Source organism: Leuciscus leuciscus, assembly GCF_965113295.1.
Source record: "Leuciscus leuciscus genome assembly, chromosome: 21".
Taxonomy (NCBI): Eukaryota; Metazoa; Chordata; class Actinopteri; order Cypriniformes; family Leuciscidae; genus Leuciscus; species Leuciscus leuciscus.
Genome location: NC_138745.1, coordinates 16,344,570 through 16,367,704, shown reverse-complemented (window position 1 = coordinate 16,367,704; position 23,135 = coordinate 16,344,570). Strand labels below are relative to the sequence as shown.

At 41.8% G+C, this 23,135-nt stretch overlaps 1 protein-coding gene and 1 long non-coding RNA gene across 2 annotated transcripts in view; both read left to right on the top strand.

The window, feature by feature from the left end:
- adprh (ADP-ribosylarginine hydrolase) overlaps positions 1–23,135 on the top strand; it is a 504,999-nt gene that overhangs the window by 398,227 nt on the left and 83,637 nt on the right. The gene's annotated exons all lie outside the window — the stretch shown is intronic.
- LOC309485890 lies at positions 14,990–16,397 on the top strand. Its single transcript, XR_014201310.1, has 2 exons — positions 14,990–15,150; positions 16,259–16,397. It is a non-coding gene; the product is annotated as an uncharacterized lncRNA (long non-coding RNA).

Sequence of the window (23,135 nt, the reverse complement as noted above, 5' to 3'; positions counted from 1 at the left end):
TTTCCAGTACACGGCGAGATCGTGTGTCGTTGTGATGTTATCACATTCCTGGAACAGGTGTTGGTGCTTGACAGGCTTGTTGTTAGCAGTTTTGAAACCATTCTGTTTCCAGGTCTGGAGATGGCATACAAAACTGAGTCTGGCATAGTTAGAGTCTGTGCAGATGAGAAGTTCTTTGATGTTGTTTGATGCTGCGATTTGCATAGTTATGAGAATAGCTGCTATTTCTGCATACTGTGATGACTGGGGGCCTAGCTTGAAGTGTTGTGGTGGGCATGGGTGGTTGTTCACCCACAGTACCCCTGCACCTGCTTTTAGGATGCCCTCGCTGTTGTAGGAGCATCCGTCAACGTAAGCTGTGGGCATACCTTCGCACGCATTCTTTTCGAAGTACCTGTGACAGGCCAGCTGTGGCTGCTGGGGTTCGGGTGTTTCCGGCGTCACAGCAGGTGAGTTGTCAGAGCAGTTTTGACATGCCGCCAAGCCGTTACCTAGAGCAGACTTGTTATTCTGTGCATATCGGGCCTCGACATTTCGTCCTTGGAGAGCCATTAGCCATGTAGCTATGCGTGAATTGGTGACCACGCCATCGCGGATTCGCTGGTTGTTGAGGAACATTACGGGCTGGTGGCACGTCTCAATGATAACTTTTTGTGCTCCAATGTAATTGGAGAAGCGCTGGATGGCCCATACTGTACAGAGCAAAGCTTTTTCACAGTCTGAGAATTTACATTCTGGAGGGAGAAGTGTTTTACTGGCATATGCGACCACCTTTTTGTCTTGGTCGTGTTGTTGGTATAGGCCAGCACTGAGACATTGGTCTGAGAACCCAGCTTCCAGGTGGAATTCTTTTTGCGGATCGGGGTAAGCAAGGCATGGAGCTGTGCATAAATGTCTTTTTAGATGTGCGATGGCGTGTTCTTGAGCGTCTGACCAGACGAATGGGCAGTCCTTCTTTAATAGAGTTGTTAGAGGTCTGGCGATGTCTGAATAGTTTTCGATGAACTGTTGAGAGTAGTTGCATACCCCTAGAAAACTTCGTAGTTCAGAGACGGTAGTGGGAGGTTTGATGTTTTGAATGGCATGAATACGGTTTGATTGTGGTTCAATGCCATGGGGTCCAATGAGCAGGCCCACGTAGTTGACTTTTGTGCGACACCACTGCCCCTTGTGGAGGGCTATTTTGGCGCCGGCAGCGGATAACTGGTTCAGAACATAGTCTATTTCTTTGAGGTGGTCGGCCACCGTCGTGCTTTTCATGAGCACATCGTCGACGTAAATCAGGTTACCTCTCATCCTGGCGTCTGGGCAGGCTTTGTTCAGGAAGATGTTGAACTCAGCTGGTGAGTTGGCATACCCAAACGGGCACCTGTTGAAGGTGTACTGGCGGTTGCCGAATGTAAATGCCAGTTTTTGCTGGTCGTCCGGGTGCACTGGAATGGTCCAGAATCCCGAGGCCACATCGAGTGTAGAGAAGATGGTGGCTCCTCTGATTCGTGGGATTTCCTGTTGTAGCTGAGTCATGGGCCACCGTGACAACGGCACCTGTTGATTCAGTTTTCGATAGTCAATGGTGGGCCTCCATTTCCCATTAGGTTTGAGAACAGGCCATATTGGGGCAGAGTAGGTGCTGTTGCATGGCCTGATAACATTCTTCTCAAGCATGGATTCGATGATTTCCTGAACAGGTTCGTGTGAGGCGATGGGAATTTTGTATTGCTTGACGAAGGTGGGAGGGGCCTCAGGGTGTGTGGGGATACGCACTGTGTGGAGGTCGGTGAGACCACAGTCTAAAGAGTCTTTTGCAAAGGATTCTTTGAACTTATAAAGGACTTGTCGTAGTCTTTGGCGGTCTGCATCCTCCTGGAGTGCATCAGCATCCTGTAGAATTTGTTGCACTTGCGATTCGAAACCTTGGTACGGTTCATCTGTCGGCTTGTCATCAGTCGGGTTGGTTTTAACGGGCATGGCAGGTGCATCAGTCTCACTGACCGGCTGATGGGAGACTGTGTACACTGCGAGGTGTTGATCCTCTGTCAGCTCCGTTCTGCACACATGGTGTTTGGCCACCGACATGACAGATGTGATGGCAATGAATTGGAAGGGTGCTGTGAACAATGTGTTGTCTTGTCAGTATGTCCCTTAGGTATCAGTGCAGGTGGAATTGGCCCTATGACGGGTAATATCAGGTCAAAGTCATGAAAGTCGTGGCTGACTAGCCATCCCAGGTGGTAGGCTTTTGGGATGCTGATGTCAGTTGCTGTGCAATTGTTGAACAGAATATATACTACCCGAGATGACACTTCAGTGAGGGGTGTGGCTTCGAGGGTGAGTCCGAGTTCCACACATTCAGGTGAAGGTTGGAAGAAAGCCAGTGTGTGGTTTAGGGTTTGGCCCTGTCGCAGGTTGAGCCGCACAGCGACTCCTTTAGTGTAAGTAGGTACCACCGTTCCCTGTTCGTTGATGAGGGTGCAGACTTCAGGGATGGTCTGCCCTGACAGTAGATTGTCATGACTGATGGGAACAGGTGGCTGCGAAGTCAATGGAGCCCATACAACCTCATTAAACATGTCCTCATGAGCCTTGAGGCGAATCAAGATGTCTGCTCCAATGTAGACGTCGTGGGCTGGATCTTCCAGGATCAGGAAGTAATGGGTTAAGTACCGGTGATTCCATTTCAAGTTCAAGGCACAGATCCCTTTGGCAGATGTCATTGAGGATGGATCTGAGTTCAAAGGGAAACGGGTGCGTTTGCTGGTATAGGGCAGGTCTGGAGTCTTTTCAATGATTGCATTGAATAGTGAGAGACTGATTGCTGAGTTGTCTGCCCACAGTGCCTGGATAATGTTTGTTGTGGTTATATCCTGCAGCTGTAGGTCAGTGTTTACTTGGGGGCAGTAGTTATCAGAGTCTTGTGTGGTTCTGAAAGTGCAGAGTAGCGAACTTGAACTCCGCTCAGCTGTTGTGACTGTGTTCTCCTGGCTGGCTGAGGGAATTCCTGTGAACCCCGTGACCTGACAGTCTGGTTTAATGGATTTGTGAGGCTGAAGGGGGAGGGGTTCACGCACTTGAGCCCAAACCTGGAGGTGCTTGAAGTCTAGCAAGGGTTCAAAGCGGTCCAGAAGGTCCTTGCCTATGAGGAATTGATAAGTGTTCATTGGAGAAATATAGACTGGATGGACTATGCTCATAGGACCAATTGCCAGGTGAATGGGAGCTACGTTTTTTAGCTGGATGTCATTTTGGCTGTATGACTGCACATTCAGCTCACAAGTGTGGAATTTCAGAGTCCGGTTTTGTCTTTGAGCTTCAAATTTGAGTTTCTCAAATAGTTGACCAGAAATTAGTGTGAGATCAGAGCCGGTGTCCACCAGGGCTTCGAGCTGCATTTCCTTTCCCAAGGTTATGGTTAAGTAAAGTTTTCGTGCCATTCCTCTCTCAATTAGATTCCCGAGGAGTTTTGGTGTTGGGTCTTGTGTGTTGATTGACAAACAGTGAGGGTAGGTATCGGGTGGCTCGTTGTGGGTGCAGATCACCAAGACAGCACTGTCTGGTACTTGGTTGTGAGAGTTGCTGTGGTCATGTTCAGGAAATGTAGTTGTCAGCTGGAGTGAGTGAGAGGTGTCAGTTGGTGATGCAACAATGAGTTCATTAGTCTGTGGCTGACAGACAGTGTTCTGATGGGCAGTCAGCTGGAGTGAGTGAGAGGTGTCAGTTGGTGATGCAACAATGAGTTTAACAGTCTGTGGTCTGACAGCAGTGTTCTGTGAGGCTGTCAGCTGGAGGGAGTGGGTGGAGCTGTCATTCAGTGATGTGGCAGCGAGGTTCATAGGTTGCGGTTTACCAACAGTGTCAGGTGGGCTGTCAGCGGAAGGCGCGTTGGGAGTGGCGTTGGTTTCAGGCATGTGGTTTAGTCATGCAGTGTCTGGTTTATCTTAGTCTTCCTTGTGAGGTTTCTTTTGGAGAAACTCTCTCAGTATGCTCAGAAGTTCTGCCGCTTCAGCCGTGGCTGCCCCGTTTTTGTTGGAGGTTCGTTCCAGCTTGTGTTTACCCGTGTCATGTCGAGAGGGGTCCCTTGGTCGGTTCTCTGGGCTTGTTGTTCGGGGAGATTGGGGTCGACTTCTTCTGGGGCGTCGGTCGGCATCCCAGCTGCCTCCTCCCTTTTGGTTGTGGGAGAAGCGATGCCGGTCCCAGGATCCCCCGAAACGGTTGTTTAGCTGTCTTGGGCGTGCACCCCCTCCTCGTCCGCGCTGACCTCTGTTGGGTTGGAACGGCCTGGCGTCTTTGTTGACGGGTCTGTACCTGGGGGGTTGTGCGCCCTCTAAAGTCAGTTCTGGAGAGGGCTCTGAGACAGGGCAAACCGTGGGGTATTTTACAGTTTTATCAGACACAGTTTTTTGTTTGACGTATGCTTTGTGAGCCAGGTCACGTAATTGTTGAATTGACATGGTCCGCGGGCAAACAAGGACGCCCAGATGCGCACTTTGGCTTGGATGGAGATTCCGCAGGAAGAGGGTTTTGAAATTGACATCTTCCTCCATGTCCGCCTCATTCCTTGGACCGAAGTATGCTTGTCGCAGGCGGCCGTAGTAGGCCTGCGGGGTTTCCAGTCGAGCTTGTTTGAGGTCCATTGCCGCAATTATGCCTTGGTCTAACTCGGGATCAGAGAATTCGCGGATCAGTGCTTGTCGTAATTGTGTGTAATTCATCTTGACAAGTCTCTGGCTGACGGTCTAGAAAGCTCCTCACGTCACGCCCTGACGTGATCCGGAGGAGATATAACTTGTCCCAAGTAGTGACGTTGGCCACAGTTTGTAGGTGGAAATCAATGTCCTGTAGGTAAGAGTGCACGTCGCTGCCCCCTGCTGGATTTGGGTTGAACGTAGGAATGTTTCTTGCCAGCTTGTCCAGTTCTTTAGATGCTGTGCGGTGACTGGTGGCTCGCCCCTCCGGGACGGGGTCCTTCCTTTGTTCGGCAGGTGGGAAGTTGTCATGACGTGGGCTTCCCTCTTCCTCTTTAGCTGTAGGAGTTTGGCTGTGAAGTGCAGGTTCGCCGGGAAGGGGAAACGGGGTGATGTTTGTTTCCTCTTCCAGGTCAGTTTGGAATTTGTAAGAGTGTTTGAGTTCTCTGTGGACAATGTCAAGTTCGTATTTAAGATCTTGTCTCTGTTGGACAAGCTCGTTAATTTCAGCTCGGGCTCTTTGCAAATGTTTTTCACAAGCCTTAGCTTTCGCATCTCTGTCTTTCAATTCAATATTGGCTCTTTCCAACAACGCCTCGCCACGGGTTAGTTTGTCATTGAGTTCTTTCGCGGTTCGTTTCTCCGCCTGCAATCTTTTGTCGGTGTCCGTGCGTAGATCCTCCAGAGCCTTTTGCAGTTGTTCCACTTCCTTTTGTAGTTTTGGGCGTGTTTCCTCCTCAGTTTCGGCCTCCAGTAGGAGATCCTCCAGACGTGTTTGTGCCTCGTCCTTTTGTTTGCAGGCCTCCTCCAGCTGAGTCTTTAGTCCAGTGTTTTCCTTTTCCAGCTTGGCGTTATCCTCCTCCAGCAAACGTGCCTGGGCCACCAGGTAGTGAGAGAGACTTCCGATGATGCGACTCCATTCTTTTGAGCTGTAAGCCTGCGTGGGGTCCTGGGAGATGAGCTGGTCCACGTTGGAGTCCAGTTCCTGCCGGGTCAGGAGTTTTAGGTCGCCGAAGTCTTTGGGTAGACAGCCTGTTGTCATGGCGCTTAACCATGCCTCCAGATCATTCCAATGAGCCGCAGGACTGGATGAGCGCGACATGTTGACTCACTGTAGGCAGAGGAAACACAACACACACACACAAAAAGGGCCACTGCAAGCTGTCTTGAGGCTAATGGGCTATAGTACGGTGTACCGTCTATAGAACCTTTGGGCTAACTGACTTTAGACAGTTAGGCGGGTCAGCATAGGACCCGAAATTGAGACTGCCCAGTCGTCACTCTATTACTTAGCCTTTTGGGGTCTCGTTGGTGAGCTGAAAAACAAGTCACAACAGAACATGCAAGGCACGAGTGCGAGAGGATTGAAGGGGGAGGAAGAAAAAAAATAATTAAGCAAAGATATCACAGTGAGAATAAACCTGAGTGATTTGATCTGTGCTGCAATTTGAACACTAATAGCACAGAGGCTGTGCCTTAGGGAGAAAGAGGTAAACCCAAACACTTAGAAAGTGTAGGCAGGGGAATATTTAAGACTATGTGGCTTATAATGAGAGGCAGAGGTTTTTTAAAAAAAATTTTTTTATCAAAGTTCAGTTTACCTGAAGTGGACTGAGGTCACCCCAGCCGGCCCCCCCGCTGAGCGCAGTCAACCTTCCTGGCGCCCCAACACCTGGCCGCCGTGACCTTGGATTCTCCGTTACTCTGCTCACGGCTACGACCTCTCAAACAGGGTGACCGTAAACACAATACTAGTAGTCCCGGAGATATCAACCAAACGAACGCAATGCAAAGGTGGGTGCGTCACAGAACTCACCAGGGTAACCTGGCGTGGCAGGAACTGCCTATAGTTTGTGCAGCGGTCCCAACAATTGGCTGTTGCGTCGGCTTGGTGGCTGACACTCCGAAGCACCAGATTGCTGATGTCACTTACTGCGTGCCGCAGCCAGTGGCAGAGATAAGAGAAACTCAAGAGTCACTGCACGATCAGGGTCAGTAACGTCAGTTGGCAGACTCACCCACAGAGGTCGAACCGGGACTCCTCTAGTCCACTTGCCTGGAAGCAGAAGAACCGAATTAAGAGGTGTATGGTCTTTGTCAATTAAAAGTGAAGCAGAAGGAGGTTAGCGGTACCCCAATGCAGGTGGAAACAGGAGAAAGGGTGCAGCAGACCGCTGTAGTGGGTTAATAGAGCCTCTAGGGGGCACTCTTCCTCTCCGTGGTTCACCTTACTGTTGGACACACTTAAATTTCAAGTCGAAATTAGTAAAAAAAAAAAAAAAAAATCAAATTCAAATAAACCTGGGGAGATTAACAGAGAATTCGAATGATTATTTATAACAATCAAACAACACTTAAAGGTGCCCTAGAATGTGAAATTGAATTTATCTTGGCATAGTTAAATAACAAGAGTTCAGTACATGGACATGACATACAGTGAGTCTCAAACACCATAGTTTTCTCTTTCTTAATTAAATCTCGTTTTTGAAAAACACCCCTGAAAAACAGGCGAATCTCCACATAACACCAACTGTGACGCAACAGTCGGGATCATTAATATGTACGCCTCCAAAAATTTGCATATGCCAGCCCATGCTCAGTGCCAGGCGGAACTGCGCAGCCGAATCATCGGAAGTTCTGCAGGTGAAGAAACAAGCAGGAGGAGGATCATAGGGAAAATGGCAGATCTATCTATAATCTATCTATCTATCTATAATCGGATACCGCTACAGTTTAATTCGAAGTTGTTAGTTTGCTCTGCCCATTTCACCACGGACTGTTTTTCTAACCTGGAACAATATCAAGCAGCCAGGCTTCTCTCAACGTCTCATACTGACGAAGGGGGCAATTTCAACTAACGTTATATTCCCGCAAGCGGTAAGTAGTGATTTTATTAACGATAATTTACACTGTGTTATCTAGATCCAGCGCGATATTGTTTTTTCCTCGAGAGACATCATGGCTTGCAAACGAGCGAACGAAGCATGGCAGTTGCTCAGTGTTTGGATGTACAAATTAACACAAAAATATTTTTTTAGCTCCTTCATCCGAGCCTCTGGAGAACCAGTGGGTTATGTGAATTTCTGATGTGTAATTGTTCAAGTTCAGACAGATAATCTTTCTCTCAAAGTCGTTCAACACTGTTTATGCATCAGTAAATCGCATTGCAGTGATAAGATCTTCATTCACGCGATCAACAGGCTGTCATCTGCTCAATGGTCATCACTGCAACCTTTTATTGATGGGAATAGATCTAAATACTTAAAAAACTTCTCATGATTCGTTAATCCCGATAGCTGTAATAGAAAAAAACATATAAAAGCTGTAATAGTAAAAGTATTCCAGATAGCTCTACATGTAATGCCAGATATTTCATATGCAAGCATGTCAGCCAATCACAGCCGTGGGCAACAACACTGCAGTCTCACAGCAGACACGCCCCTTCAAACAGAGTGTTCAAATCAGGGGATGAAATCAGGCTAGGAAATATGCCTTTTATTTATAAATTATAACAAATTTTGATCTAAAAAACATACTAACATTATAAGGGCACCCCAGGAAACATAATAAAATAATAAAATAATCCATTCTAGGGCACCTTTAAGTTATTTTGTGATGATTATAAACTAATCATTCGAGGACAGCATACATGGAATGAATTTCAGCAGAGTAAATTTGTAGAAAGCTGATAGCTGACTTGGGAAGGGAGCTTCCACCTGGGGGCGCTGTGTTTCTCAGGAGCTATGATGACTTGACTGTGATAGTGGGAGTAACCACATTAATTTGTTTCAATTTCAAATCAAATCTAAATACACCGGGAAAGGTTTTTGTTTTTGTTTTTGCTGAGAAATGGAATGATTTCTAATAATTATCACAATAGCACTGAAGTTATTAGTCAATTATTAAATCAAACAAAACAGGACAGAGTCATCGGGGCAGATAGAAATGGAAACAGAGCAGAGCAGAGTGAATTGAGCAGAGAAGTGGTATAGCTGACCTGGAAGGCTGCGGCCACAAGGGGCGCTGTTCTCCCTCCGTGTGAACTATCAGTGTTTTTGGAGTGAGAAATTTTATAATTTTAAGTTTTCACTTCTGGAGATCAAACTCAGAATAAAATATCTCAGTCCAAAATAAAAAGGTTGTTTTAACGAACTTTAGCAAGCCGTAAATGCAAATATGTGTTTAAACAGCTTCTTAGATAAACACCGCCGTGAATTTTGAGGAAACAAAATCGAGACGGAAACAATGAACGGCAGGTCTTATCTGCCGTTGACCACACGATGGCGGTGTTGCGATCAGCGGAACAAAATCACAAGGTAGTAATTTGAAACTGATATGCGCCTATAGAGATTGCTTCAGCAATCACAGTTTTGACACATGCAGACTTTTGCAAACACAAAAACCACACTGCCAATAAATTATAAGGAGATCGCGGCAGATCTCGTGTGCCTGGTCTGTGCAGACACTGAAACGGGGTTTTCGCTGGTTAGCTAAACCAGCTTTTCACAACCCGTAGTTGTCGTTGCTAGCGACATAAAATAAAGATCTTTAATTTTTGTTCTGACCTGGAGTCTTTTGCTCTCGGGGTTTACAGAATACCGGTAACACGCCTGAGGGAACTTTCCTTTGTTCAAACACAGGTCTTAAGACAGAATTATATGTACGCAGTCAAGCAAAAGAGATTTTTCTTTTTTTTTTCTAACTTAGACTTGTAACAATACTGTAAAACTGCAGTTTTCTCCACAACCAGGTAATAACTGGCGGGTTACTAATACGGCTTTTCGCCTTAATCATTTTTTGAGTCGACTTATCAATACAAGATTCAAATGCGCGCACAAAACATTAAACTTCCAAAATCACACATGAATATAAATCTGAATATTTTTGTCCCAAAATAAAGTTTGAAAGTGCCAGCATTCTAAACACCAATAATATGTAGCGACAATGCCTCTAGTTTAGGGAATTCATTAGCTCAAATGAGAGGTAATATTCATAAGATATGAATATGCATATGCCGTTTACACAAATTAAATTATTCCAAAGAGGGAATAGGTCAGACCTCAACGTATATCAATAATTACCACGATTACTCGTAGTATTTATTGATATAAGTAGATAGAATTATATTTTAATTAGGGGAAATTTAGGTAGAGGTTAATTCTCATTTATCATACAAACCATCCGTCCGGCAGATCGGATGCACGATTTCTGAACAGAAACCTATTGTCTCCAACACGACAAATAATTTTCCTGTGGCCACAAAGGAATGATTATTTTCGTGTCTTAGACAACTTAGATTGTTTAATAATAAAATAAAGGGTAGAGCTTGTAGGCAATCACACTTTCAGGGATTTCAGTAATGGAACAACATGAGACAGATTCAATTCACAAAGATTATAGGATTTTAATCAAACAACTAAGATTACATGTACTATTTAAATCACGCAGGAGTAAATATGCATAGCAAACAAACAATATAAACGATCGCAAATAAGAAATAAAATAAAGTAAAATATTATGAGAGGGGAAGAGAAAATGAGAGAGGGAAAAGGAGAGAGAGAAAAGGAAAGAGTTTTGGAGTGTGTGTAAGATGGTAGCGTGTAAGGGGATGTGTGTGGGTTTTAGAGCACGTGCGTGTGTTTTCTAGGAACGCGTGCGTATATGTGTGTGCGTGTGGGTTTGAGAGCATGTGCGTGTGTTTGTGTGGGTGTAAGTGTGTGTGTGAGGATAAGTGTGTGCGTAAAGAATGAGTGAGAGAATTTAGAGAAAGGCAAAGACAGTTTACAACATTCCTTCACACCGAGACCCCAACAGTTTCTAGCAATTATCAGACAACTTAAACAGCATTTCTTTCGGATTGCGAATTTAAGAATGTAATCGTGTACGTTACTTGTTCTTGCTTATTTGGCCCTCGTTTTGTGAGCCGGTTGTGTACAAAAGGAGCCTGGAACACGTGGTCTGATGCGTCGTCAAGGCGGAGGTCGTTGCGATGGTAACTCAGAGCGTTCAACTTAGCCAAAGATGATTTAGCCTTAAGTTGGTTTCGTTGGTTGGTAAGAAATGATCAAACTGAGACAAACTATCAAGAAAAGAAAGTCTTAGAATAAAAACGAAATAAAAAGCAAACGAAGGTTTCTTGGAAGGAAGGAGGCGGGTCTCTCTCTCTCTCTGGCGAACTGCTACGAGGAACGAGAGATCTGGCGCCGTGTTTTGAAGGCGCTGAAGTCACGCCTTCTCACGTGCGTGACCCAATCGTCTGGAAGGACGATTGTGGCCACCTCCTTACGTTTTGCAAAGGTGCACGCCTCTTCTGACTCTGTACTGACGGAATAAACTCGTTCATGAACACTTATGAAACTGGTATTAATGAAAGAATGCATCCTCTGATATTTTGTGTTAAAGATTCAGCACCGTTGGGTTCTTTGGAACAAAACAATACCGCGAATGATAATTCTGTGAGCCAATAACACAAAGATACATGATTTCTCGTGATTACACGCACATCAAATTGGTTACATACAAATACAGCTTATATAGATAGTATTTTGGGTATGGAGACCATGGAACACCTCAAGAAATACATTTTAAACATTTAGAAAGATAATTTTGAGCACACGTGGTCGGGAAATAGATGCAGTCCTCGAGTATGTATGCATATGTGTGTGTAGAGTCATGAAGTCACTGAAAGTTCAAACTGCGCTGTGAACTTTTGGTCACTCTGAGTCAGGGGGGGTTCGTATGTGTGTGCGTACATACTCTCGAGCTGATGAGGTTAACAGTGGGCACATGTTTTTACATCTGGTAAGACACTGTTTTATTGTTTCGAAGTGTTAATCAGTGTCAAGAAATCCGGGGGGGGGGGGGGGGGGGGACGGGGGTTTCGGGATCTTGTGAAACGTCCCCAGGGGTTATAGCTAGGGGTGTGACGAGATCTCGTGTTATGAGATCTCGCGAGATTAAAACGCGACGAGATTTCTCGTCGAGGTGAAACTTTGTCTCGTGAGTTGTTGTGATGTCATGTCAGTGATGGAGCGTGAGGGTGAAATTAGTATTGAAGATGCCCCTGCCACTTTTAAATCATTTGTGTGCCGGGCCAATCACACACACACTCCGCGCACACACACACACTGTCCCTCGCTCACTCACGCACACACACATGCGCTCTCACTCGCGCACGCACACTCTCGCTCGCACTCAACCCGTCGTGGAGGACCGTTAAAATTAAACATGCTAGTCTTTCTGTCGTGATGTCCTGAAGCATCGTAGGTTATCGCCCACTATGACACACTATACGAAATGAAACGATCGAATCTTGCGTCCCGACGCCCGTTGTCCGAATCTCCACGAAACGGATTGTGCCAAAATCGTGCTAAAATAGTGTAATCTGAACCAGGCAGGTAATAAACATTTGACCTATCACGCAAAGAACCTATTAAAGCACTAAGACATGGGAACAGTATAGCTAACATTCACATATCACAAGTCATATCGACATCGCAATATTAAACAATGTAATCGCACATCGCAGCTTTTCCTCATATCGTGCAGCCCTGCCCAAAGGTCTCAACTGCTGCCAGAAATCATCGACATGCTTATATTCTTGAAAAAGACCATGACCATAATCTTAGGCTGTTCTGTGTAGTTAATTTATCTCTTATTCATGCTTGAAGAAAAAAAATTGTTTCTGTTTGAACTTGTAGTTTTGAGAGAGCAGTACTTTGATTATGGATACACACTTACTGTTTGCATTTAAAGTGTTATTTCAGTTATTTATATTTATTTTATTTATACTGTTTTATTTTTTTATGTTCGATTTGTGGAAAGGAGTTAGATTTCTCATGTGAAATCGTACAGGGGAGAAGCCAGACGGTAGAGTTTATAGCAAAACATTTTGCAGTGTTTGCATGTCCTTTACTGCATAGAATTAATTAAAATAGGAGTAAAATAACATTCATTACAAGTTGATTTCAAAATGCACCTAAATTGTTTTGCATTTTGTGATTTTCAGTTGAATAAAAGACTATTTTCCATTCATATATTTCATCATTGAGGATTTTTTTAAAATTGTGTAAAAATCTCGTCTTGTCTCGTTCTCGTGAACCCAATCTCGTGTCTCGTCTCGTCTCGTGGAGTAAGCGTCTCGTCACACCCCTAGTTATAGCATTTCCAGTCCGACTGGCGTTTTGCTGATCACATATCTTAACCGAACCAGTCGAACAGAAGGTTGTGTGTTTACTCAGAAAATAGATTAGGGTCCTTTAAACCAGGGGTCAATGATTTATGCAGATAGGAGGCTCCATTCGGTCGGCACGTCCTAGCGTCGGAGATTTAAGGCAAGAGAGGTGTCTGTAAATGAGGATTCCAGTAAGTTGATTAGGTCCCAGACTAGAGGGGGGGGTTTGATCACGGGGTAATCTCAGTAATTTAATCAAGCCGGGTGACCTGCCTTCCGTTACAATTACATCAGCCAACGAATGATACTTTGTCTACTAGCATCGTATTTGCATTAACCTTGCTACAACTGTGACTTTCTTTTGTTCTAGTTATAACATCTTGCATATGTTCTTCCATTTGTTCTCATTTTATTTGCATTCACCTTGTTACAACTGTGACTTTCTTTTGTTCTAGTTATAACATCTTGCATATGGTCTTTTTGCTCTACCTTCTTAACCCTCTTTATTGCTTCTGCGTATGTTAACCCTTCACAAATCTTGATGTTTTGAATTTCACAGCTTCTTTCCTTGCATGACATCCACTGTGTTCACCTCCGCAATTACAACATTTGTGTTTCACAACCTGTCCACATTTTCCACATTCATGTTCTCCACTGAATCTTGCACAACACTGCTTCCCCTTACAAACAGCTGCCACATGTACGTACTTTTGAGACTTATAACATCTAAGAGGAGGGGGAACATTTTGAATTAAACTGAAAGCCTTTTTAGTCATTGTATATCTCTGTATAAAACGAAATTAAGAACACTGCTCCTGACGGGTGTTAGAAAAACAAACATAACATTAGACAATAAATAAGACTTAGTATGTACAGCAAGTGACTAAATCATAATATTGCACATTGAAACAAAAAGTACAGATATGAATGGAATAAGTGATATATTACTGAATTAATGGATTGTAATATGTATACCAGCAGTAGATAACAACAAACATAAAAAACTAGAAAAAAAAGTTTGTTGAGACAAACTTTAAGTTGGCTTGAGAAAGCTGGACCAGATAGTTTGAAGAAGTTAAAAGTAGTTAGAAGTTTAAAGTAGTTTAAATTTTGATTGATAAATGAGTTAGAAAGAAACAATAGTTAGAAAGAAAGAAAAAGATTAGTTAGAAAGAAAAAGAAAAAAAGATTAGTTAGAAAAAGAAAAAAGATTAGTTAGAAAGATAAGTTAGAAAGAAAAAGAAAGAAAGATTAGTTAGAAAGAGAAAGAAAGAGATTAGTTAGAGAGAAAGAAAGAGATTAGTTAGAAAGCAAGCAAGAAAGAAAGAAAGTAAGATTAGTTAGAAACAAAGAAAGAAAGATTAGTTAGAAAGAAAGAAAAATAGATTAGTTAGAATGAAAGAAAGACTGATTAGTTAGAAAGAAAGATAGATTAGTAAGAAAGAAAGGTGGATTAGTTAGAAAGAAAGATAGATTAGCTAGAATGAAAGAAAGAATGAACGGTGGATTAGTTAGTTAGTTAGTTAGAAAGAAAGATGGATTAGTTAGAAAGAAAGAAAAAGAAAGAAAGATGGATTAGTTAGTTAGAAAGAAAGATGGATTAGTTAGAAAGAAAGATGGATTAGTTAGAAAGAAAGAAAGAAAGATGAATTAGTTAGTTACAAATAAAGAAAGATGTATTAGTTAGAAAGAAAGAAAGAAAGAAAGAAAGAAAGATGTATTAGTTAGTTAGAAAGAAAGATGGATTAGTTAGAAAGAAAGAAAGATGAATTAGTTAGTTACAAATAAAGAAAGATGTATTAGTTAGAAAGAAAGAAAGAAAGATGGATTAGTTAAAAAGAAAGAAAGATAGACTAGTTAGCAAGAAATATAGATGGATTAGTTAAAAAAAGAAAGAAAGACTGATTATTTAGAAAGAAAGATAGATTAGTAAGAGAAATATGGATTAGATAGAAAGAAAGAAAGAAAGAAAGAAAGAAAGAAAGAAAGACTGATTAGTTAGAATGAAATAAATAAAGAAAGGCTGATTAGTTAGAAAGAAAGATAGATTAGCTAACAAGAAAGATAGATGGATTAGTTCAAAAGAAAGAAAGAAAGAAAGAAAGAAAGACTGATTAGTTAGAATTAAAGAAATAAAGAAAGGCTGATTAGTTAGAAAGAAAGATAGATTAGCTAACAAGAAAGATAGATGGATTAGTTCGAAAGAAAGAATGATTAGTTAGAATGAAAGAAAGAAAGACTGATTAGTTAGAAAGAAAGATAGATTAGTAAGAGAGAAAGAAAAAAGATGGATTAGTTAGAAAGAAAGAAAGATGGATTAGTTAGAAAGAAAGAAAGATAGATTAGTTAGAAAGATAGATTAGATAGAAGGATAAATAGATAGATTAGTTAGAAAGATAGATTAGTTAGAAAAGATAGATTAGTTAGTTAGAAAGAAAGATAGATTAGTTAGAATGAAAGAAAGAAAGATAGATTAGTTAGAAAGAATGAAAGATGGATTAGTTAGAAAGAAAGATGGATTAGTTAAAAAGAAAGATAGATTAGTTAAAAAGAAAGAAAGAAAGATGGATTAGTTAAAAAGAAAGAAAGATCGATTAGTAAGAGAGAAAGAAAAAAAGATTGATTAGTTAGAAAGAAAGAAATATAGATTAGTTAGAAAGAAAGAAAGATGGATTAGATAGAAAGATAGATTAGTTAGAAATAAAGAAAGATAGATTAGTTAGAAAGAAAGAAAGAAAGATGGATTGTTAGTTAGAAAGAAAGAAAGATGGATTAGTTAAAAAGAAAGAAAGATAGATTAGTAAGAGAGAAAGAAAAAAAGATTGATTAGTTAGAAAGAAAGAAATATAGATTAGTTAGAAAGAATGAAAATGGATTAGTTAGAAAGAAAGAAAGAAAGAAAGAAAGAAAGATGGATTAGATAGAAATATATATTAGTTAGAAAGAAAGAAAGATGGATTAGATAGAAAGATAGATTAGTTAGAAATAAAGAAAGATAGATTAGTTAGAAAGAAAGAAAGAAAGATGGATTGTTAGTTAGAAAGAAAGAAAGATGGATTAGTTAAAAAGAAAGAAAGATAGATTAGTAAGAGAGAAAGAAAAAAAGATAGATTAGTAAGAGAGAAAGAAAAAAAGATTGATTAGTTAGAAAGAAAGAAATATAGATTAGTTAGAAAGAATGAAAATGGATTAGTTAGAAAGAAAGAAAGACAGAAAGAAAGAAAGAAAGAAAGAAAGAAAGAAAGAAAGAAAGAAAGAAAGATGGATTAGTTAAAAAGAAAGAAAGAAAGACTGATTAGTTAGAATGAAAGAAAGAAAGAAAGGCTGATTAGTTAGAAAGAAAGAGGCTGATTAGTTAGAAAGAAAGAGGCTGATTAGTTAGAAAGAAAGATAGATTAGTAAGAGAAAGATGGATTAGATAGAAAGAAAGAAAGAAAGAAAGAAAGAAAGAAAGAAAGAAAGAAAGAAAGAAAGATGGATTAGTTAAAAAGAAAGCTATATTAGTTAGAAAGAAAGAAAGATGGATTAGTTAGAAAGAAAGATTTGTTAGTTATAAAGGATAGATAGATGAAAGAAAGAAAGAAAGAAAGAAAGAAAGACTGATTAGTTATAATGAAAGAAAGAAAGATTGATTGATTAGTTAGAAAGAAAGATAGATTAGTAAGAGAGAAAGAAAGAAAGGCTGATTAGTTAGAAAGAAAGAGAGATTAGTAAGAGAAAGATGGATTAGATAGAAAGAAAGATGGATTAGAAAGAAAGAAAGAAAGAAAGAAAGAAAGAAAGAAAAGAAAGAAAGATGGATTAGATAAAAAGAAAGCTATATTAGTTAGAAATAAAGAAAGAAAGATGGATTAGTTAAAAAGAAAGATAGATTAGTTAGCAAGAAAGATAGATGGATTAGTTAAAAAGAGAAAGAAAGAAAGAAAGAAAGAAAGAAAAAGATTGATTAGTTAGAAAGAAAGAAAGAAAGAAAGATGGATTAGTTAGAAAGAAAGATGGATTAGTTAGAAAGAAAGAAAGATTAGTTAGAAAGATAAATTAGATAGAAGGATAAATAGATAGATTAGTTAGAAAGATAGATTAGTTAGTTAGAAAGAAAGATAGATTAGTTAGAATGAAAGAAAGAAAGATAGATTAGTTAGTTAGAAAGAAAGATGGATTAGTTAGAATGAATGAAAGATGGTTTAGTTAGAAAGAAAGATGGATTAGATAGAAAGATAGATTAGTTAGAATGAAAGAAAGAAAGAAAGAAAGAAAGAAAGAGAAAGAAAGAGAAAGAAAGAAAGAAAGAAAGAAAGAAAGAAAGAAAGATATATTAGTTAGAAAGAAAGATCGATTAGATAGAAAGATAAATTAGTTAGAATGAAAGAAAGAAAGAAAGAAAGAAAGAAAGAGAAAGAAAGAGAAAGAAAGAAAGAAAGAAAGAAAGAAAGAAAGAAAGAAAGAAAGATATATTAGTTAGAAAGAAAGATCGATTAGATAGAAAGATAAATTAGTTAGAAAGAAAGAAAGATAGATTAGTTAGAAAGAAAGATAGATTAGTTAGAATGAAAGAAAGAAAGATATATTAGTTAGAAAGAAAGAAAGATGGATTGGTTAGTTAGAAAGAAAGAAAGAAAGATGGATTAGTTAAAAAGAAAGAAAGATGGATTGGTTAGTTAGAAAGAAAGATAAAAAGTAAGAAAGAAAGACTGATTAGTTAGAATGAAAGAAAGAAAGACATTTAGTTAGAAAGAAAGATAGATTAGTAAGAGAGAGAAAAAAGATTGGTTAGTTAGTTAGAAAGAAAGATAGATTAGTTAGTTAGAAAGAAAGATGGATTAGTTAGAATGAATGAAAGATGGATTAGTTAGAAAGAAAGATGGATTAGTTAAAAAGAAAGATAGATTAGTTAAAAAGAAAGATATATTAGATAGAAAGATAGATTAGTTAGAAAGAAAGATATATTAGTTAGAAAGAAAGAAAGATAGATTAGTTAGAATAAAAGAAAGAAAGATATATTAGTTAGAAAGAAAGAAAGATAGATTAGTTAGAATGAAAGATATATTAGATAGAAAGATAAATTAGTTAGAAAGAAAGAAAGATATATTAGTTAGAAAGAAAGAACGATAGATCAGTTAGAATGAAAGAAAGAAAGATATATTAGTTAGAAAGAAAGAAAGATAGATTAGTTAGAATGAAAGAAATAAAAATATATTAGTTAGAAAGAAAGAAAGATGGATTGGTTAGTTAGAAAGAAAGATGGATTAGTTAAGAAGAAAGAAAGAAAGATGGATTGGTTAGTTAGAAAGAAAGATAAAAAGTAAGAAAGAAAGACTGATTAGTTAGAATGAAAGAAAGAAAGACATTTAGTTAGAAAGAAAGATAGATTAGTAAGAGAGAAAGAAAAAAAGATTGATTAGTTAGAAAGAAAGAAATATAGATTAGTTAGAAAGAAAGATAGATTAGTTAGATTAGTTAGAATGAAAGAAAGAAAGATAGATTAGTTAGAAAGAAAGAAAGAAAGAAAGAAAGAAAGATGGATTAGTTAGAAAGAAAGAAAGATGGATTGGTTAGAAAGAAAGAAAGATGGATTGGTTAGTTAGAAAGAATGAAAGATGGATTAGTTAGAAAGAAAGAAAGATGGATTGGTTAGTTAGAAAGAAAGAAAGATGGATTGGTTAGTTAGAAAGAATGAAAGATGGATTAGTTAGAAAGAAAGATGGATTAGTTAGAAAGAAAGAAAGAAAGATGGATTAGTTAGAAAGAAAGATAGATTAGTTAGAAAGAATGAACGATGGATTAGTTAGAAAGAAAGAAAGAAAGAAAGATGGATTAGTTAGAAAGAAAGATTTGTTAGTTATAAAGGATAGATAGATGAAAGAAAGAAAGAAAGAAAGAAAGAAAGAAAGAAAGAAAGAAAGAAAGAAAAGGATTATTTAGAAAGAAAGATGGATGGATTAGTTAGAAAGAAAGATTTGTTAGTTATAAAGGATAGATAGATAGATAGATAGATAGATAGATAGATAGATAGATAGATAGATAGATAGATAGATAGATAGATAGATAGATAGATAGAAAAGGTTTATAGATAGATAGATGGATAGATAGATGGATAGATAAGGTTTGAAGAAAAAAAACTAAGAAAAAAGCGTACACGGTTACTAACGTAACCTCGGTTCTCTCTAGAAGAGGGAACGAGTACTGCGTAAGTATCTTACGCTAGGGGAAAATCCCTTTACCGCGAGATATTGAAGCAGAAAAATTATCCTTAATTTTGTATTATTGTAAAACGCGTTGCGGCAGCATACAGACATAGGCAAGACGGCTCGTGTGCCTATTGGCTGTTCTGCGGCAACTGCAGCAGCCTATCGAGCGAGGCCTAGCGTGACGTCAGACCCAATGAGGGTGCTTCGCGCCCACTGCGTCACGTCCCGCCGAAACGGGCGTGGCTTAGGCCTATAAATCCAGCTCGCATCGCAGGCAGCTGATATCTGGTTTTTCATCGCCGAAGCTAACCAGAGCATGTGCATGCACGGCAAGATACGCAGTACTCGTTCCCTCTTCTAGAGAGAACCGAGGTTACGTTAGTAACCGAGTACGTTCTCTTACGAGAGGTCTCTCGTACTGCGTAAGTATCTTACGCTAGGGGACCCAATGTAAAACGCCATGCGTGCTGGGATCTGACACCAAAGACCCAAGGGCGAAAGCCCAGGGTTCAAATAGTGCATAATCACCAGGGGAACTCACAGGGAGTCCGGGAAGAGGGAGGGGCGGAGCCGCGCTCTTCCACATATAGCAGCGTCCCTCAGACGCAAATTACATCATACAGACAGGGCGGAGTACGGCCTGAGCTGATGGAAAATTGTGGGTCTTATTTATTTGCTCATAAGCATTTTGCGGTCGATCAGCGAGCAGTGCTCATCGAGCAGTGCTCAGCAGACACAGTATTCTGAACCGATAGCATCAGAACAGACAGTACTGGTATATTTAGACCGACAACCGCCTAGCCTGTAAGGCGGGAACCTCTAGGTTATAAAACCTTATAAATGTAAACGGGGAGGCCCAGCCTGCCGCCATACATATATCTTGCAAGGCAATCCCACTTGACCAGGCCCACGATGAAGCCATGCTTCTCGTGGAGTGCGCCCTGACACCCAACGGGCACTGCATACCCTTGGAAATGTACGCCAGCGCAATGGCATCAACTATCCATCTGGATAGGCTCTGTTTCGACGCGGCTAGTCCCTTGGAACGTCCACTGAACGAAACGAAGAGCTGCTCCGTCTGTCTGAAGACAGATGAGCGAGACACATAAGCTCTTAATGCCCTGACTGGACAAAGGAAGCTCGCGTCTCCTTCCTCGTCAGAGACCGGTAGGGCTTACTGGGAAATTACCTGCGCCCTAAACGGTGTGTTGAGGGATTTTGGAACATAACCGTGCTTAGGTTTGAGTATAACTCTTGAGTCATTAGGCCCAAACTCCATGCACGTCGTGCTTACTGAGAGCGCGTGTAAGTCCCCTATGCGCTTCACTGAAGCGAGAGCCAGAAGAAACACTGTCTTGAAAGACAGGTGTTTAAGATCAATCGTCTGTAAAGGCTCGAATGGGTCACCTTTCATGACCTTCCCTTGTCCAACAGCTCTTGTAGGAAGGAGAGAACCTCCGTCACCCCACAGTCTGGGGGCGACACGCCACGAGCTGTGCACCAGCTGGAGAACACTGACCATTTCGAGGAATAGAGACGTCGCGTAGACGGAGCTCTAGCCTGCGTGATCGTGTTTAACACTCCGCTTGTGAGGTCAGCGGGTACCCGTTGATGGCCCAAACATGAAGGGACCACAGCTCTGGGCGCGGATGCCAAATCGAGCCCTTGGCCTGAGAGAGGAGGTGACCTCCTCACTGGCACTGGCCATGGGGCAGTGCTCGCTAGCTGCATCAGAACTGGGAACCAGGGTTGGTTTTTCCAGAACGGCGCTACGAGTAGCACTGAGCATCCTTCTTCCCTGATCCGCTCTATCACCTGAGGCAGGAGAGAGACGGGAGGAAAGGCATAGAGCGGGCGGCGGGGCCATACATGAGCCAGCGCGTCCCTGCTCTTGGAGAAAAATTCCAGACAGTGAGCGTTTTCTTGAGACGCGAACAGGTCTACTTCCGCTCTGCCGAATTTCTTCCACAGCAGCTGGACTGTCTGTGGGTGTAGAGACCACTCGCCTGTCGGAACATTGTTCCTGGACAGTCTGTCCGGTCCTACGTTTAGGAGCCCTGGCACATGCGCTGCTCTCAGCGAGAGCAGGTTGCGCTGAGCCCACACCAGGAGGCGTTCTGTCAGCCTGTGCAGGTTTCGGGACCTGAGGCCGCCCTGGCGATTTATGTAGGACACCACTGACATGTTGTCCGAACGGACCAGGACGTGGTGTCCCCGTATTTGGGGACAAAAACGCGTCAGCGCGTTGTCTACTGCCAGCATATCGAGGCAGTTTATGTGCAGAAGCTTCTCCCGTTCCGACCATTGGCCGAAGAACGGTCTGCCCTCGAGCAGCGCTCCCCATCCCGAGGTGGATGCGTCCGTAGACACTACCTTCACACTTGAGGAAGTCCCCAGGCTTACACCTGATTGGTACCAGTCGTTTGCTTTCCAAGGTTTCAGAGCTGCGATGCATTTCCGATTGACCTTGAGACGAAGCAGACCGGAAGCCCACGCTCGGCGCGGCACTCTGCCCGATGCCAGGAGAGAGCAGGAATCATCCTCCCCCAACGCGGCTTTTTCATCAGCGTCATCGACGGAAGTGGCGGCAGACGGCGGCCGCTGTCCGTCAGGAAGAGACACTGACGAAGCCGGTGAAGCTGGCGGGCGAACCGGCGAGCTTTGACGGGTGGGGGAAGGTTCCGGGCGGAGGTGCAATCTCAGTGAAATATGCCAGGCGAGTCCTCAGAGTCGCCATAGGCAGTAGCTCGCAGTGATGGCAGCCGCCGTCAGCGAGCGCGAGAGCTGCATGATCCTCACCCAGGCAGGAAACACAGATAACGTGGCGGTTCCCGTCGCTGAGTGTGGCTCTGCACAAGCCGCAGGAAGGCATCTTTAAAAAGACGCAAGCTCTTTTAGACAGTGTGTGTTACGGCGGCGAACACACACACAACAGAGAGTGTAAAGGATATAGGCGCCGGATAGCGCAGCAGGAAGGCGATTGAAGGCGGCACGGCCAGCGACTTCAGTGACGACTCGTCTCGCTGCAAATGCTTCCTCAGACGGCGCGGCTTCTCTCCGGATCCAGCGATGCGTGTGCTTCGCTGAAGAGATGAAAAATCAGATATCAGCTGCCTGCGAGCTGGATTTATAGGCCTAAGCCACGCCCGTTTCGGCGGGACGTGACGCAGTGGGCGCGAAGCACCCTCATTGGGTCTGAGTCACCCTCACGCTAGGCCTCGCTCGATAGGCTGCTGCAGTTGCCGCAGAACAGCCAATAGGCACACGAGCCGTCTTGCCTATGTCTGTATGCTGCCGCAACGCGTTTTACAATAATACAAAATTAAGGATAATTTTTTGGCTTCAATATCTCGCGGAAAAGGGAATTTCCCCTAGCGTAAGATACTTACGCAGTACGAGAGACCTCTCGTAAGAGAACACTCAATACTCACACCCCACCAGACCACACGGTGAAACACGGCACTCTCAGGTGAAGGAGAGACCCCACTACCACAGCACCAGGACAGTAAGTGGCCCTCAGCTCCTGCATGAAGATACAAAAGAAGTTACTATCAATACAATACACAACTTCAACTCGCAAAACAATACAGACAGTTTTCTACACAATTTCAACAAAACAAAGAGAAAAAGCAAAAAGCAAATAAAAAAATAAATAGGTCAAGAGGGGACCACTAGCTGGACTTAATACCTCACACCCATAAATCATCAGTTTTTGAGATTTATCAATTCATCAGATCTGGATGCCCCCTGGATACGCCCATATAAACAGAGAGACTAATATTAGCGTAGACTCCATTCTTCTTATGATGTAATGAGTACATCAGGATTTATGGGAAGTGTTCCCGGTTCCGGCTGACCTAATCTATGCAGCCTAACATTGAATTATAGAAGTCTATAATGTGTTATGTGAATGCTAGGTCAAAGAGATGTGTTTTTAGTCTAGCTTTGAACTGACAGAGTGTGTCTGCTTCCCGGACAATGTTAGGAAGACTGTTCCAAAGTTTTGGTGCTAAATGGGAAAAGGATCTACCACCAGCAGTAGATTTTGACATTCTAGGTATTACCAACTGGCCGGAATTTTGAGATTGCAAT